Source organism: Choristoneura fumiferana, chromosome 16 (assembly GCF_025370935.1).
Source record: "Choristoneura fumiferana chromosome 16, NRCan_CFum_1, whole genome shotgun sequence".
NCBI classification, from domain to species: Eukaryota; Metazoa; Arthropoda; class Insecta; order Lepidoptera; family Tortricidae; genus Choristoneura; species Choristoneura fumiferana.
In genome coordinates this window covers 11,232,908-11,248,106 of record NC_133487.1, presented here as the reverse complement: position 1 = coordinate 11,248,106, position 15,199 = coordinate 11,232,908, and the positions used below count along the sequence as shown (strand labels likewise).

Below are 15,199 nucleotides of genomic sequence, written 5' to 3'. Positions count from 1 at the left end.
CAGAGGTGCGAGCCGGGGTTTGAACCTACGACCCTCTGCTTGAGAGGCGATAGGTCAAACCACTAGGCCACCGCGGCTTTTAAAATAATAATATATTATAAAAAAAAAACAAATGCAGAATATTTTGAAAAGAGAATTTTTAGGCCTGAAGGCAATCTGAACAACGAGTATGTGAAACTCAGGATGGGGGGTGTACAGTCAAGTGCAATGATACCGACACGGCCAAAGTTACAAAAATATGTATACACGACCTTAATGTTAAGTGCATAAAGTCGTGTAGGTATACATATTTTTGTAACTTTGGCCGTGTCTTTGCAGTTGAATGTACCATAAAAAATATTTAAAAAAACTAGGTATACCGAAAAATGTACTCAAAGTGTACTTACTATTTAGTACCTATTTACTTTAAAAAAATTGTACCACTCCATACAATTATAATGTTAGGCAGGGCGCAGAATTAACTCGGCCTCCATACATTTTTCCTTTGTAATATTGAATTTGATCGTAGAATGTATCGTAGATTAAAGATAAAATAATTTTGAACCAAGTTTATTTTTAGAAAATACTTAATTCATTATTTATTATCTCCTAGTAAGCCTTTATAACTTTTTAAGTTTAAAATTTGATGTAGGCACTCAACTATAATATTTTTTTTGTGAAATACAGAATTCTTTACATAATGTTTGTCATTCATATCCCATTTAATGAGAACAATATATTAAAAATAATTAAAAAAATTATTCACTTTTAAAGAGTAGCAAACACTATACATATATATATATATATATATATAATAAAATATGAAATACTCAAATGTATTTGAGTATTTCATATTTTATTAGTATGATTTATTGGTCAGTGCTTGTAGAAATGGAAAAGCTTCGCAGCGTCAGTTACTTCTCTGGGCGCACGCTAACGTGCTGCAGCAGGGTTCTAAACTTTCGGGTACAGAACTCTAAAAGATATTATGTTGCTTGAGGTCGCTGAAAATGTGGGGTGGCGTGACGGTCGCGGCGGCGGCGCCGGCGGTGGCGGCCCGTGGGCGGCGTGCGCTGGGCGCCCCGCGCGGCGCCGGCTCGCCACTCCACTCAGTACCTGCCCGTCGCTGCGCTGAAAGCACGTCCCGGCAGCGCAGCCTTCCTCCCCCCGTCGCCGCTCAGTCGGCCGCACGCGCCCCTAAAGCCTCCACCACCTCCTTCGCTGCCGGCACAACAAACTCTCGGTGCCATTGTGATACTATGTGCTTCTGATCACACTATTGGCAGACATCTAAACACGAAAGTAAGTTTTTGACATTTTTTTAATGCATCGGATCTTTAAATAGATTAGACGTTATGTTTATATAAGTAACGTCTTTTTAGTTCGTCTTTGTGGTATCTATCAACTTAATTGACACTTAACAGCAATTTAACTGATAAGATCCAGAGTATAGAGCGATTAAGGGCAAAAATAACTGCAAAGGCAGCGCGGCATCGGAATTTTTCATTCATTAATCATGTTATATACAAATAGAAATAGAAATATTTATTCGCACTTCACAAATTACATACAACACAAAATAAACAAGTATTAAGTAAGTATTCATATTAAGTAGGTATTTGCGAAATTGCGAAGCGGTCTCAGCTCAGCATAGTGTTGGCCGTAGAGGCCAACGCTGGTCTTCCGCTGCGACTGCTGTTATAGAAATTGAGTGAATCGAGCATGAATGAAAATAACCTTATACAATTTTAATAATCTGTGGGTACCTTCATTTCGATTAGAATCGGCCATCATGTTCCTTCAAGCACTTTCCTTACGCTCCCGTGTAGGTACTCTCTTCGGGTATGTTGACGTCATACAAATTCAAGATCGTTTGGAACATGCATTACTTACAACTGTATAATATTTTAACCGTAGTTCCAGCTAGAATGCAATCATTTATTAAATTTATGGACAAGAAATATGTATGAAAGATACTTTAACTTGGTGCTGGGCACAGACAATTATCCAAACGGCAGTTTTTAGATTTTGAGACTTGAAGTGAATTTAAAGATCCTCTGAAGGCACCAGAGGTATTTAAATGCCGAACAAGTAAGGAAGGGGTTTTTCATTTATATTCATTTTATTGTGTAATAAAAGGATTGTGCATATGCATGCGAATATATATTTGTTTGCGTGTTTACGCAAACAAATATTAAGTATGAATTAATTTATCATTATTGAATTGTTGTCTTTTTACGGGTGCGCAAAGTTCATATAAAATTGCAAATTCGATTATTGAAACTTCGAAAATGTATCTCATACAATTTTACATCCTAATGATCATTATACATTTTTATTTTAGACAATAATCATTGGAACTCCGAATATATTATATTCATAATGGCATTCAACATAAATACCTCTATTACTACAATTTATGTATATAATCATTATTCAACATATCGATTTTAGGCAATAACATTTGGTATTATATATATTTTAAAATATACCTTTGTTTATTCCTAATCTATTCATGCATAAATGCAAGTAAATTCAAAATAAGAAACTAAAAAAAACTAAAAAGCCAGAATTTCCAGTTAGGTTAGAACTGTGACCTTCACAAAACCTAAATGCTGTCAAAAATGGGTTATGTTAGGTTAGAACCCTCACGGAAAAGAAATCCTGCCAGAAACGTGGGTTAGGTTAGGCTAGAACTGCGACCCTCACAGAACCGAAATCCTTATATGAAATAAGTTTATAAATAAAGAAATTCTATCCCAAATAACATTATGGGTATAGATCAAATCTCAGTGATTACATTATGAGTAAAAAAATACATGTATCATTATGAACTGTGTAGGTAGTAGTAAAAATAATTATTTAAAAAATATACTTATAATTAACAATTTTCGGAGAATTGATAATTATGATTACAAAGCGGTATTATTGTAAATATTCGAGTAAAAAATTGTATATGTGCCAATATGGACCCTTTTTAGGGTTCCGGAGCCAAAATGGCAAAAACGGAACCCTTATAGTTTCGTCAAGTCTGTCTGTCTGTCTGTCCGTCCGTATGTCACAGGCATTTTACTTGTAAACTACAAGATGTATATCAATGAAATTTAGAGTACAGATGTCTTGTCAAAGCCGCTATTTAGTTTTGTAGTTAAATTACAAAAATAAATATTTATAGGGGAGGGGGGCACTCCATATATACACGTAACATAAATTGAAAAAAAAAATATAACTCGCATGTACGTGTGGCACATAGTTCGACAGCTCTTTTGAAAAGATAGTAAGGTGTCACCCCCCCCCCCCCTCTATCTTGTAAACCGTTCGTCCAAAAATATGCAAAAAATATGGAAAGGTAACGATCGGATATACCGTTTTTGAGTTATTGCCGAAAAACTGCGCTTCTCAACAAAAGGACGTAAGTGCCGTGAAGATACGCTCTTTTTCTGGTAATAGATTTTTCATCACACTTGCTCGTAAACAGTGTCGAAACATGCAGGCTACCTTGCTTGCAACCCCCCAAATAAAACCCTCGACCTTAATGTGCTTGTCATGAAACCCGTGGTCGGTAAATGAGTCATTGCGCGTACAAATTTTCTTGTCATGAAGCCCAAGGTCGGTAAATGAGTCAGTGCCCGTACTGATGGTGCTGCGCGCGCTGCTGCAGGACCACATGCACGCACGCGCACGTTGCGGCGGAGAGCGGCGCTACCAAGAGCGCAGCAAATATTTGGAAGAATTTTATTTTTTATTTTAGAAATATAAAATTTTACTCGTAAATGTGATGAAAAACATTGTATGTCGCACGGGCGGTACTACAATTATGAACATCGACTCATTAAAGCCCTCAGTCTTCGACAATGTACAGTAAGTGTTTTAATTGTGTTATAACGCACATAATATTACTTGTTTTTTTTCGTAATGGCTACGGAACCTTATTTTGAGCGTGTCCGACACGCTCTTGGCCGATTTTTTTTTAATCAGTTTTTTTAACTGTGGGTGCAGTTCCGTCAAAATATAATCTAAGAGTGGGTCCACATTCTATAATTTGTGAAAAGATTTTCCAACACGCCGTATCTGATTTAAGCGTCCGAAATAATGATCATGATACTCGTAGGCGCTCCGCGATGGAGATACGATACATTTAAATATTACAAATGTACCCTAATGGAAATATTTAACCGCATGAAACAGTTTGTAGGACAAAGCACATTTATTATTTTGATATGTGAGTGGGACAGTGCTTCCTTGTTCCAATGTATGTTATGTAATGTTTTTCACTTTATACAAGAGAAGCGTTTTAAAAATACCAAAGGACAGGGGTACCTACACAATGAAAAAATTTTGAAAATTAACAAACGCACTTCTTCTGCCTTTTTTTCTAAAATAATAAGAAAAAGAACAATAAGCAGGCTCGAAATATCTAGTGGCGCCCGAACCTTGCAACTTTAACTGAAGCGATCTAGGGCCTAGAAGCAGCTAACTTTCAACATAATATTATTCCTTTGTTGTTCCCTGATTGTGTTACTATCATAATTATTTTAAGATTATTTAGAAACTAGCCTAGCTTAACCCGCGGCTTTGCCCACATTAGAAATAACTTAATGTCGTCTTAACTCAACTGTTGTATATTATGCCCGTGCATTTTTTTTTTCAAATATACAACGACAACCGTGTACGGTTGTCACGATTCTAGTTACCATGGCAATTAACGCAATAAATAAATGTCTTAGAATTTGGCTTGAAAAAAGGTTACGGTAACAATACAATAACACGTCATTTTATGAGCCGAGGTTCGACGGTACGTCACCGTATTTAGTAGTGCCGTAGTGCTCTCTGTTCTTGTTTAAACTTAAAATATTATCCCACGGGAACGCATTACCGGGATATTAAGTATCTTATGTCTCAGTGCAGACCTTTCTCTATCTGCACGCCAAGTTTCATGTAAATCCGTTCAGCTGTTATTGCGAGATTGAGTAAAAAACATCCAACATCTTCACAAATTTTCACATTTATAATATTTGTACGATAGGAAGTAGAATGCACCAAATCAGTTAACGAATAAGAACTTACAGACTCATGATCAAAATTTACCTAAAGGTTACGAGTACAAGGAAAAAAGCCACGGCTTTTCAGATTGACTTGCAGACAAAGTTAAACCTTGTTATTCTGAATGAAAACTATTTATATACTAACTAATAAATTAATAAAAACTTTTTAACAAAAAATCGAACCGCCGAAAAAACTAAAAAGCTTAAAATAATAAACTATTTTTATTTAACCTTAATCTAGGTACCAGTTTGAAGTCGGTGCCTCAGCACGAGCCAGGAAGAGTAATAGAAGCCCATCAGGTAGACAACTAATAGGTCCACTTCTGCTGGCTAGTGCTGAGGCACCGACTTCAAACTGGTACCTAGATTAAGGTTAAATAAAAATAGTTTATTATTTTTAGCTTTTTAGTTTTTTCAGCGGTTTAATTTTCTGTTAGTTAAAAAGTTTTTATTTTATATTTTTTTAAGCATAAGATATTTTTTCAAATTTATATGGGACCAACTTCGAGGTATACCCTATCCAATAAAAAATAATTATCAAAATCGGACTACTCTGTAAAAAGTTATGCGTTGTCGAACATAATTAAGCGATGGGATCCCTAAGACGCCTTCAGAATTTCCTTCCATTTGCTACCAAGGTTGCGCTTGCACAGACTTAACTGCACCCTATTTTCGATTATGCTGACATTTTTTATCCCGATCTTTTAGAAGAGCACTTAAATAAACTTAAGCGAATTCAAAATCTGTGCATTCTGTTCATAATTGGCCTACGTAAATATCGAATAAGTCGTAGAAGTCTGTTAAAAATAATAGAAAATTAATTTACTCTGTCATGAATTATTCCTAATCGTAACTATATCGCATCCATATTCATACGTATTGCCCCCTTAAGCACTTTATGGCCGCGGTGGGTACTTTAAAAAAAAAATCTCTGTCGTTTGCGTGCGGAGTAATCGTCAAACGATTTGGGGCCAGGGTTTGTTGCGATAGCGATAGTTTCGATATCGATAGTTGACCTTGAGAGTCAAGAGGGCGATAGTTCTATCGATAATATCGACATACTGCAATACTATCGATAGACTATCGCTATCGAATCAACACTATTTGGGACTCGCATTTTATACGCGTTACCATGCCTTCCTTCCATCGCGCTGTCATCGTTCATCCACCATTACCTCTCATATTTCGTTTTCTAGAATTGTTTTACCGTAATTACAAGACATAACATACTAGACACTGGCAAAATTGTCCTTCAATGGACAGAGCCATATTTATAAAAAAATTACAACAACAACCATGCCTTCCCGAAAAAAAATATCTTTTGCGAAAGTCTCGCAACGCATTGAGGCTACAAGGGGCACGGTCTCATTAGTCTGAGGAAGACCGCGGCGAGAGACTCGGGGGCGCTCTAGCCAGGCAGGCCACTTTGCTATCGGCTGGAACGGCAAGCTAGCGTGAGTCTGAGTTGCGATCCCAAAGACATCGTACGCAATCTTTGAGATCGCTCGATGTAGGAAAATAGTAAGGATGGATTTAAAATCTTATTCCTTGAATATTATAGATGTGAAACGTGGTGATCAGATTTTTCAGTGGATATTTAGCCGTAGTTTGAAGGATTTTTTCGAAAATCCCACGTAAACGGGCAACGGGATATTATCCCGCATCATCTCATTCCTATGAAGTAGGTATTGTGTAAGTAAATATAAAAACCTACGCAGACGAAGTCGCGGGCTAAAGCTAGTCTATATTATAATATTAGCGGGATAGCCAGCCAGTTAAGGTTTCACGTGACGTCACGCTTTTTATGCAATGTACATAATTTCAAAAAGAAGCATGTAGTGCAAAGATGCTGGCAGCATTTCCACGCTGTATAGCAATGCGTCATATTAATTATATCTACTGTGTACTTATATTTTAAAGGAAATGGATTTATAAAATAAGAGTAAAATTTCATAATTTTTACAAGCTTTTATTACCTTTTTATGAATATGTTTTGGTAAGTCTGAATAAACTTAGATGTAGTAGCGTTGGGGGTAGCGTAATTGTTAAAGGTTATTTCAACATTGCAAGACGACTCTTGTTTTTATTCCTCTTTGAGACAACATAACTTCTCCACGGCCATGTGAGGTTTGATATTCTTGCAAGTATTTTTAAGAAGCTCTGTTATCAAAAAGCCAGCCAAGTGCGAGTTTGACTCATACATACTCGTAGGGCTGCCATAACTTCTAGGAACCAATACGGGACGATTTCTTTTTCGATGCCCAAAACTCATATGCAACGCCAATATATCGACGGTTCAGTACCAAGACCTCGTAACAGAAAAACCTTTGACATCCGATTGAGGACCTTAGCACCCCTTAGTTAAAGCTATCTAAGTTGCATGTTTGAGATTTATCAGTTAGGAGGTCTTGGTACTTCACCGTCGACATGTATTTACCCTTAGTTTTGGAAGTTGTTTGCTTAGTAGCAATATTTGAGTCTGGATACATCAGTGCATTTCATTTGGTAGTACTTACAATCAAACAAATTAAAGGATTGGTGATGATGTATAACTTTATATGCGGTGGTGGTACTGAGCAGCTGCGACTGAAATTCCTCTTCCGAATCTTTCTTAATCTTATAAGTAGAAATATATTCTATCCGCATTTCACCACCGCCGGTCGGGCGGGCCACGTTCCCGCTCCATTTTGTCGAAATACGGGAAAAATACGGGACATGTAGTAATACGGGACGTATGGCAACCCTACTTATACACCAAGTTAGGCTCAGTCAGCCCTTCTAGATTAACCCTTTTCCAGGCATAGTGCCCACATAAATGTACACAAATATTCGACTTTACTAAATTTTCAATATGGTACTCAATCAATTGAGGGGTCGTTAACAATATTATTCGTCTTTAAATGAATTCCTCATAAGTAAATAACTATGATTTATTTGGTGGTAGCATACCTTAATTCGTGGGGCCTGGAAAAGGGTTAAATCATTGCATGGCATTTATGTATGGGTAGGTATATATATCTTTTAATAAGCCATTATTGTATATTTATATACTTCGGGGATGACGAGATGGCGCTTACGATTTCGGCTAAAGCTATGTACCATCAGCCAAATAAGTGGTCTACCAATTTTTAAACAAGTTCCTATCAAATGAATATGTCGCTAAAGTCGAACTTTCAAGTTGACAGACACGTCTATTGGCATTATTGTTTTATGACATGCAAACGGATCGTTCATCCACCATCAGCCATCACCCTTAGCGGTCCCCCGACACCGACGACGCTTAGATAAAAAAATATTACTAGGTACTTATACTAAATTAACTTAGGCTTATTTTGCGATTTTCAGAGGATTTGTATTAATTTAAAAAGCACCGTAAAAATATTTCCAAAAAAAAATAGAGGAAAACATTTGACTTTGGCATTGTACGGAACCCTCTCCACGCAAGTTCAACTCGCACTTGTCCGATTTTTATTTAATTAAATAACGACCCGAGAAATTAGTTGTACTAGATTCACAAATCGGGATTAGGTACTTTGTAAGTACAAAAAAATTGTACTAAAATGAAGTACCTAGGTATAACGTGCTAAGAAAAGTTTCCTCTGCGACCATTGCCGATAAGGCATGAACTCCAAAGAAAGCATGTAAGCTTTACGTGTTAACAAGCACTTTAATCCACCTAACACCGATAATAATACTGTTAGGTACTGAAATAATTTCTTAAAATAACCCCCTGAAAAATATTATCACCCTTGTATAAAGTGTCCCTCCATACGTGACTGGAATTATAAACAGTTCGTTAGTGTTTCATTCATTGCAACACAATGAATGGGCAGTTGGGCAGCGGTCGCGAGCCGGGTACGGCGCAGTCCAGATATTAATACGTAATGTGCAAATGACGCTGTAAAGCCAGAGCTTACTTTGTGGTTGACGTCCACTGAAACAATGCGTCTTCCTATCCTGGGTACAAAAGCGTTGAAACTTTAATTCTTACTTAAACTGTAGGTACTCACAGATTCCAAAGTCGACGGTTGGAATTAGCTTAAGCTAACGCAATCATTCAGCGAAATGAACGTTTCATAAATCAATAAATACTCGTACGCACCCTTTATGATGAATAAACTGTACATGCCAGTGCATAGACTATAATAATATTTTTTTTATTGTTACTATATATTGACAGTCGCCAGGGGAATATAGTAATCACAATAAATGCCAATTTATATTTAGTGTTCTGACACTAAATATAAATTGTGTGTTTTGTTGCTGTTTTGTTAGAAAGTAACTTTTGTATACAAATAGTTATTCATTCCTTAAAGGAGATACAAAGGGTCAATAATTGATACTCTTATTTTTAGTTTCTCTGCCTTTGCCGGTAGTGGTGTTGGTCGATTTATACATACGGTTCAGTTCCTTTTCAGATGATCAATTTTTTTTACTAATCTTATCCTTTATCCTTGACGGGCGGCCACATATAAGGGACTCATGTTTGGTAGAAGTAATTAAGCGGGTACAAGGTAATCCCCCTGTATACTCATCTGCCGCGCTTTTGTAAATCCCGAAATCCCCGCTTGGGCTCTTCTAAGGAGTGACACCACATATCAGACGCGGCTTCTTAATTCAGAAAACCTGTACCTTTACGGTTGGTATCTCCTTACGTGTTTATTTTACCCCGCTGCTATATGCGCGTGAAGAGGGTAAGGACCGCAAGCCCCGCTGGTTTGCGGTCACTTCTGACGCTCGCCCGACACCTTACATCATTACCTGTACAACTTTATTTCCATTGATATCATGAATACTACAGGCCCTTTGAATTTTAAATACGCAAGGAAGCGGGGAAGTTAACCAAAGTTAGTGTAATATGTGCGAATAGAATTTTAATTCAGCTAGCATTACTTGAATAAATCTTTCAAATAGCTATAATATACATTTATTATATTAACAAATATTTGGGCTTAACTAGTTTTTAAAATAGATTTCTCTTGACAGGTTTCGTATGTAGTTTTGAAGACTTCTGCCTTATTTTACAAGAAGTCCGTCAGTTTTAAATTACAGTGAGCCAAAGATTAGGATTCCTTACTGAAAGTGTAAAAAAATTGTCATTTTACGAAACTATTAGCTCTAATAAATAAAAAAAAGTACCGATACAATATACATACAATAACATCATGTTCGCCGCAGCAATCATTTCGCGCGCGCTATAAGAGCCATGTCATGCTCACTAGAATGTATTCGCTTCGCAGAAGCAGGTGGCTCATTTCATATGCTGCTAATATAAGCAATGTAACTAAAGGCAGTGTCTGAGTGCCACGGCGTCTAGGCGAACAAACGACCTAATTGGAGTTTCCGTAACAAACTTGTCCCAAGCGACCCAGCGTTGGAAACTAACGGTAGATACGAGTATAGACACAAAACACTCACCTACGCATGCCGTCCTGAAAATGTCACCATATCAAATTCCAAGAACCTTGTAGGTAAAGCATGAATCATTTCAGTAATTCAGCAGACAGCAATTTAGGTAAAAAAAGTAAAACAGCTAGAAATTTTAAGAACAGCCCTCGTAACTACGAGTATGTATCTATCAATACACTTTTCTATACTAATATTATACGAGTAGAAGATTTGTATTTTTGGATGTTTGTTACGAATTAACTCAAAAACTACTAAACCGATTTTAAAAATTCTTTCACAATTAGAATTCTAAATTATAACCAGATTAATATTAATATTTATAACCAGAAAAAAATTGGGTTCCGTACTAAAACTTCAATAATGTAACTCAAAATGTAAAAAAGTGCCATAAAACATCTTTTATCGCACTCTGTGGAAACTATTGATGATAGATCAAAAAAATGTTCTTCAATATTAAAGAATATATCAATATCTACAAAAAAACTTCACAGTACCATATGTCCAATTAATGTTGTTGTGACAAGAACTACTTATTTACATTTTAAAATTTGACAGTAATGCCGACTAAAATCAAACCATGTTATCCATACCTTTGTATTAATCCTTATCCAAATAAATAATTTCATATTCAAGACAGTTTCAATGCCTGTAGATTACTTTTCGAATTATTCAAATCGGACATTCCATTCAAAAGCACGAATTGAAATTACGAATTAAAAAATATCAATCCAACCAAAAATTGCATTTACGTTGACGCGCCCCGGCTTCACGCGGGACGTGTGTAGTTTTTGGGAAATGGAGCTGAAGAATGTGTGTTAAGTGCCCTTGATTAGAAGAGACCTTTTCATTAAAGTTCAGTGCTCAAAGGGTAATGAAAACGGGACCCTATTACTAAGACTCCACTGTCCGTCTGTCTGTCTGTCACTAAGCTGTAATGGCTGTATCTCATGAACCGTGATAGCTAGACAGTTGAAATTTTCACACATGATGTACTTTTGTTGTCGCTATAACAACAAATACTAAACACAGGATAAATTAAATATTTAAGGGGGGCTCCCATACAACAAACGTGTTTTTTTGCTGTTCTTTGCTCGATATTAATAACGGCAACAGGTAGTTGTTTGAAATATTCACAGAATATTTATTTGTATTTATTCATTGACTTAAAAATAAATAATTAAATTAAAATAAAATAAATATTTAAAGGGGGCTAACACACGGCAAACGTGTTTTTTGCCGTTTTTTGTTAATGTCTAATGTATAGGTAAGGAACCCTTCGTGCGGGAGTCCGACTCGCACTTGGCCGTTTTTTTGCCCGTGCGAAGCCGGGGCGGGTCGCTAGTTATTTATATGAATCGTATTGATAAAAAAAAACTATTTTAACGTGATCTTTTAGATTTAAATATTTTGGTCAACTGTACTTACGTTGCCATCCAACGTACACGTGTAGGTATACCAAATTTCAAGTCAATCTGACCACTAAAACTGGGTCAAAATTAACTGGCAAAATTCGAAGCTAACAAACAAATACTGGATGGGTTCTTTAACAGAAGCAAAATAATTAAAACATAGAGGTCGTACAGTCAAGGGCAAAGATATCGACATGGCCAAAGTTGCAAAAATATATACGAGTAAGTATACACGACCTTACCGTTAAGTGCATAAAGTCGTGTACCTATGTATACATATTTTTGTAACTTTGGCCGTGTCGATATCTTTGCCCTTGACTGTACTCCGCAAAATTTAATTTTTTTGCTATATTTCGCATTACAATTTATTATTTATTTTTGATTATGTATTGATCATGAAAACATTTAAATGCTGTAGTTATTTAATAGGAGTTAACAGAGTTAGCCCGCTCGACTGGGCCCGCGTGGGAACTCTCTGCCCAAGCCCTCTCATTCTGAGGGGAAGCCTGTGCCCTGCAGTGGGACGTATATAGGCTGGAATGATGATGATGATGATGAACAGAGTTAGTCTGTCTCTTCACTCTTGACAAAGTAGTCGTTCATAGACGTTGATTGAGGATTAGTAGCGAAACTTTATGACGACTTAATACCCCTTGACTATTTCTTCAGCCCCACACATCAAAAGAAAAAAATTTGCTGTACTTATTGTTTTTTTTTATTTTGTATATAAAACCGTTAAGTATACTTATCATGGTCACAAATGGTTGTCTGTGAAGAGATCGCTTTCCAGCGATAAGACCGGGTTAAAGACCCTATTGTCTGCTCTTTGTGTCAATGTAAAAAAAAAGTACCTACTGATTTGTGGTCTGCAATAAAGAATATTTGTATTGTATTGTAGTTACGAACGGATAGAAACCGACGTACATACATACAGGTCAAAATCATAACCCTCCTTCGGGCAGTCGGATAAAAAATTGAAACAAATAGCGTGTAAACTGATAGACATTTTTGGACAAGTCATTCTGAACGTTGTGCGTACCTATGTATGTATACTTACAATTAGTTATACAAATTTTGGCAATAAAGAAACGTTTATTGCACGTGACTGTACATTTGATTATCGCAGTAAAAGAAGTTCTAGCGCATGAAACAGGTATTAGACGACTTTTCCTTGTGTAAGTACCTACTTTGCACGTGAGTTTTTGCCTTACAATTTTAACTTTTCAATAATTGGAATAACTTTTAGAAAAGGTATACGAAATGTCACGTTATTTTATGTTTTCTTTTTTTTTAGATTTTCCTCTTTTAGTTTATTTTTACACCATCAAAAGAGAAGCCAGAAAAATAATATTCACCCGCTCCTTCCCCCAAACTCCGTCGTTAACCACTTTTGCTTATTTCTTATCGACTGATTTAAAAAAAGGAGGAGGTCCTCAATTGAGGTTGTCTATTTTTTTTAAATGTATAGTAAATCGAAAACCATTTTTTGATACTGTTCGCATAGATTTAATTGGTTTATAACCAAAGCACTTACACTGTCACGTATGTAGGTGCTATGTTATACCTACGAGTAATACTGCATTTATTAATTTACCTTGCTTCTCCAGTAAAACCTTGCTACTTCTGTGCAACATAATATATGTTATAAACATGCGGAATCCTCCTTTTTATGCACATCGCACTATCCCTTTCCATATGCCACACAGGCTAATTTGTCACAAGACGGACGCATTTCGAACTATGTACTAGTTCATTACAAAAGTTTGATCACTTCACGTCCGTTGCAAAAAAAACCGAACAAGAGCGTGTTGTACACGCCCAAAATATGGTTCCGTAGCCATTACGAAAAAATTTAGTAATATTTTTCTAAGGATTTCGTATTTTATACGGACTCTTCCAAGTTTAGGTATATTTTATACCTTGGGCTGCTATTTACTCATAATAATTCTCAAGCAAACTTAACCGTTATAGTTTTCCTTGAAAGTTTGATACACTTACTACCATCCTGAATTTTTCAAATTTTTCCACCCACCAGTTTAGATTTTAGGGGGGGGGGACGCTCGATTTTAATGAATATTTGCACTTTAAAGTTGAATTAATCAAGTAGCCGTGGTGGCCGAGTGGTTTGACCTATGGCCTCTCAAGCAGAGGATCGTGGATTCAAACCCCGGCTCGCACCTCGGAGTTTTTCGAAATTCATGTGCGGAATTACATTTGAAATTTACCACGAGCTTTACGGTGAAGGAAAACATCGTGAGGAAACCTTCACAAACCTGCGAAGCAATTCAATGGTGTGTGTGAAGTTCCCAATCCGCACTGGGCCCGCGTGGGAACTACTGCCCAAGCCCTCTTATTCTGAGGGGAGGCCTGTGCCCTGCAGTGGGACGTTTATAGGCTGGGATGATGAAAGTTGAATATTTCGCAAACAAATCACTGAATCGTTATAGCAAACCCCTAATATTTTAAAAGACCTATCCAACGATATCACACACTACAAGGTTGGATGAGAAAAAAAAATCGCCACCACTTTTCGTCTATGGGAGGTACCCAAAAAAAAATTTTTTTTTAATTTTCAGTTACATCATTTTGTCGGCATAGTTTACTTATATATCCGTGCAAAACTACAGCTTTCTAGCATTGATAGTCCCTGAGCAAAGCTGCGGACGGACAGACAGACAGACTGACATGGCGAAACTATAAGGGTTCCGTTTTTGCCATTTTGGCTACGGAACCCTAAAAAAAAAAATGGCCATACTAACCAATAAATATTTGAAGAAACTCTAAACTACCAATTTTTTTTCGATATTATTCTCCAAGTTACATAGATTGTAATATTTTATTTTTATATATTTTAACCGACTGCAGCGATGAGAATTAAATATTTGTTAAAAGTTGTTTATTAAATTTAATCAATGTTTACATAACTAGACTGAACCCGTAACAAGAGGAATGCTGTAAAACTTAAATATTTAAAACTATTATTGTTGTATCTAGTAATTATTTCGAACTTGTCTAACACGTCCAGACCAGTTTTAATCCTTATTCGCAAAAATGTATTTCATGTGAATCGGATTTTAACAAAGAATTATTTGAATCTAACTGATGTCTTCCGAAATAGTGCCATTCTGCCACGGTTATGACACTTTTAAAATGGATTTTGGTTAATTGTATTTAACTCCAAACCGCAAAATACTTCCTTTCTAATAAACAGTTTGTTTCTTTGTTTGCACCGCCTTCACGCCTCAACTACAGTAGAATGCAGAATGTGAGAGACTAAGAACTGTTTATTGTGTACCTACCATGTTCTCTGTAAATAAATAAAATTATCAATTATACAGTAGGTATCCTTTCTGCTAA

The 15,199-nt window shown here is 36.3% G+C and overlaps 1 protein-coding gene across 1 annotated transcript in view; it reads left to right on the top strand.

Moving 5' to 3' along the window:
* The first annotated feature begins 1,104 nt into the window (after positions 1-1,104).
* jeb (low-density lipoprotein receptor domain-containing jelly belly protein) overlaps positions 1,105-15,199 on the top strand; it is a 146,916-nt gene continuing 132,821 nt past the window's right edge. Inside the window, exon 1 of the mRNA XM_074099446.1 lies at positions 1,105-1,281. The gene's annotated coding sequence lies outside the window, so the exon portion shown is untranslated. The remainder of the gene's footprint in view (positions 1,282-15,199) is intronic.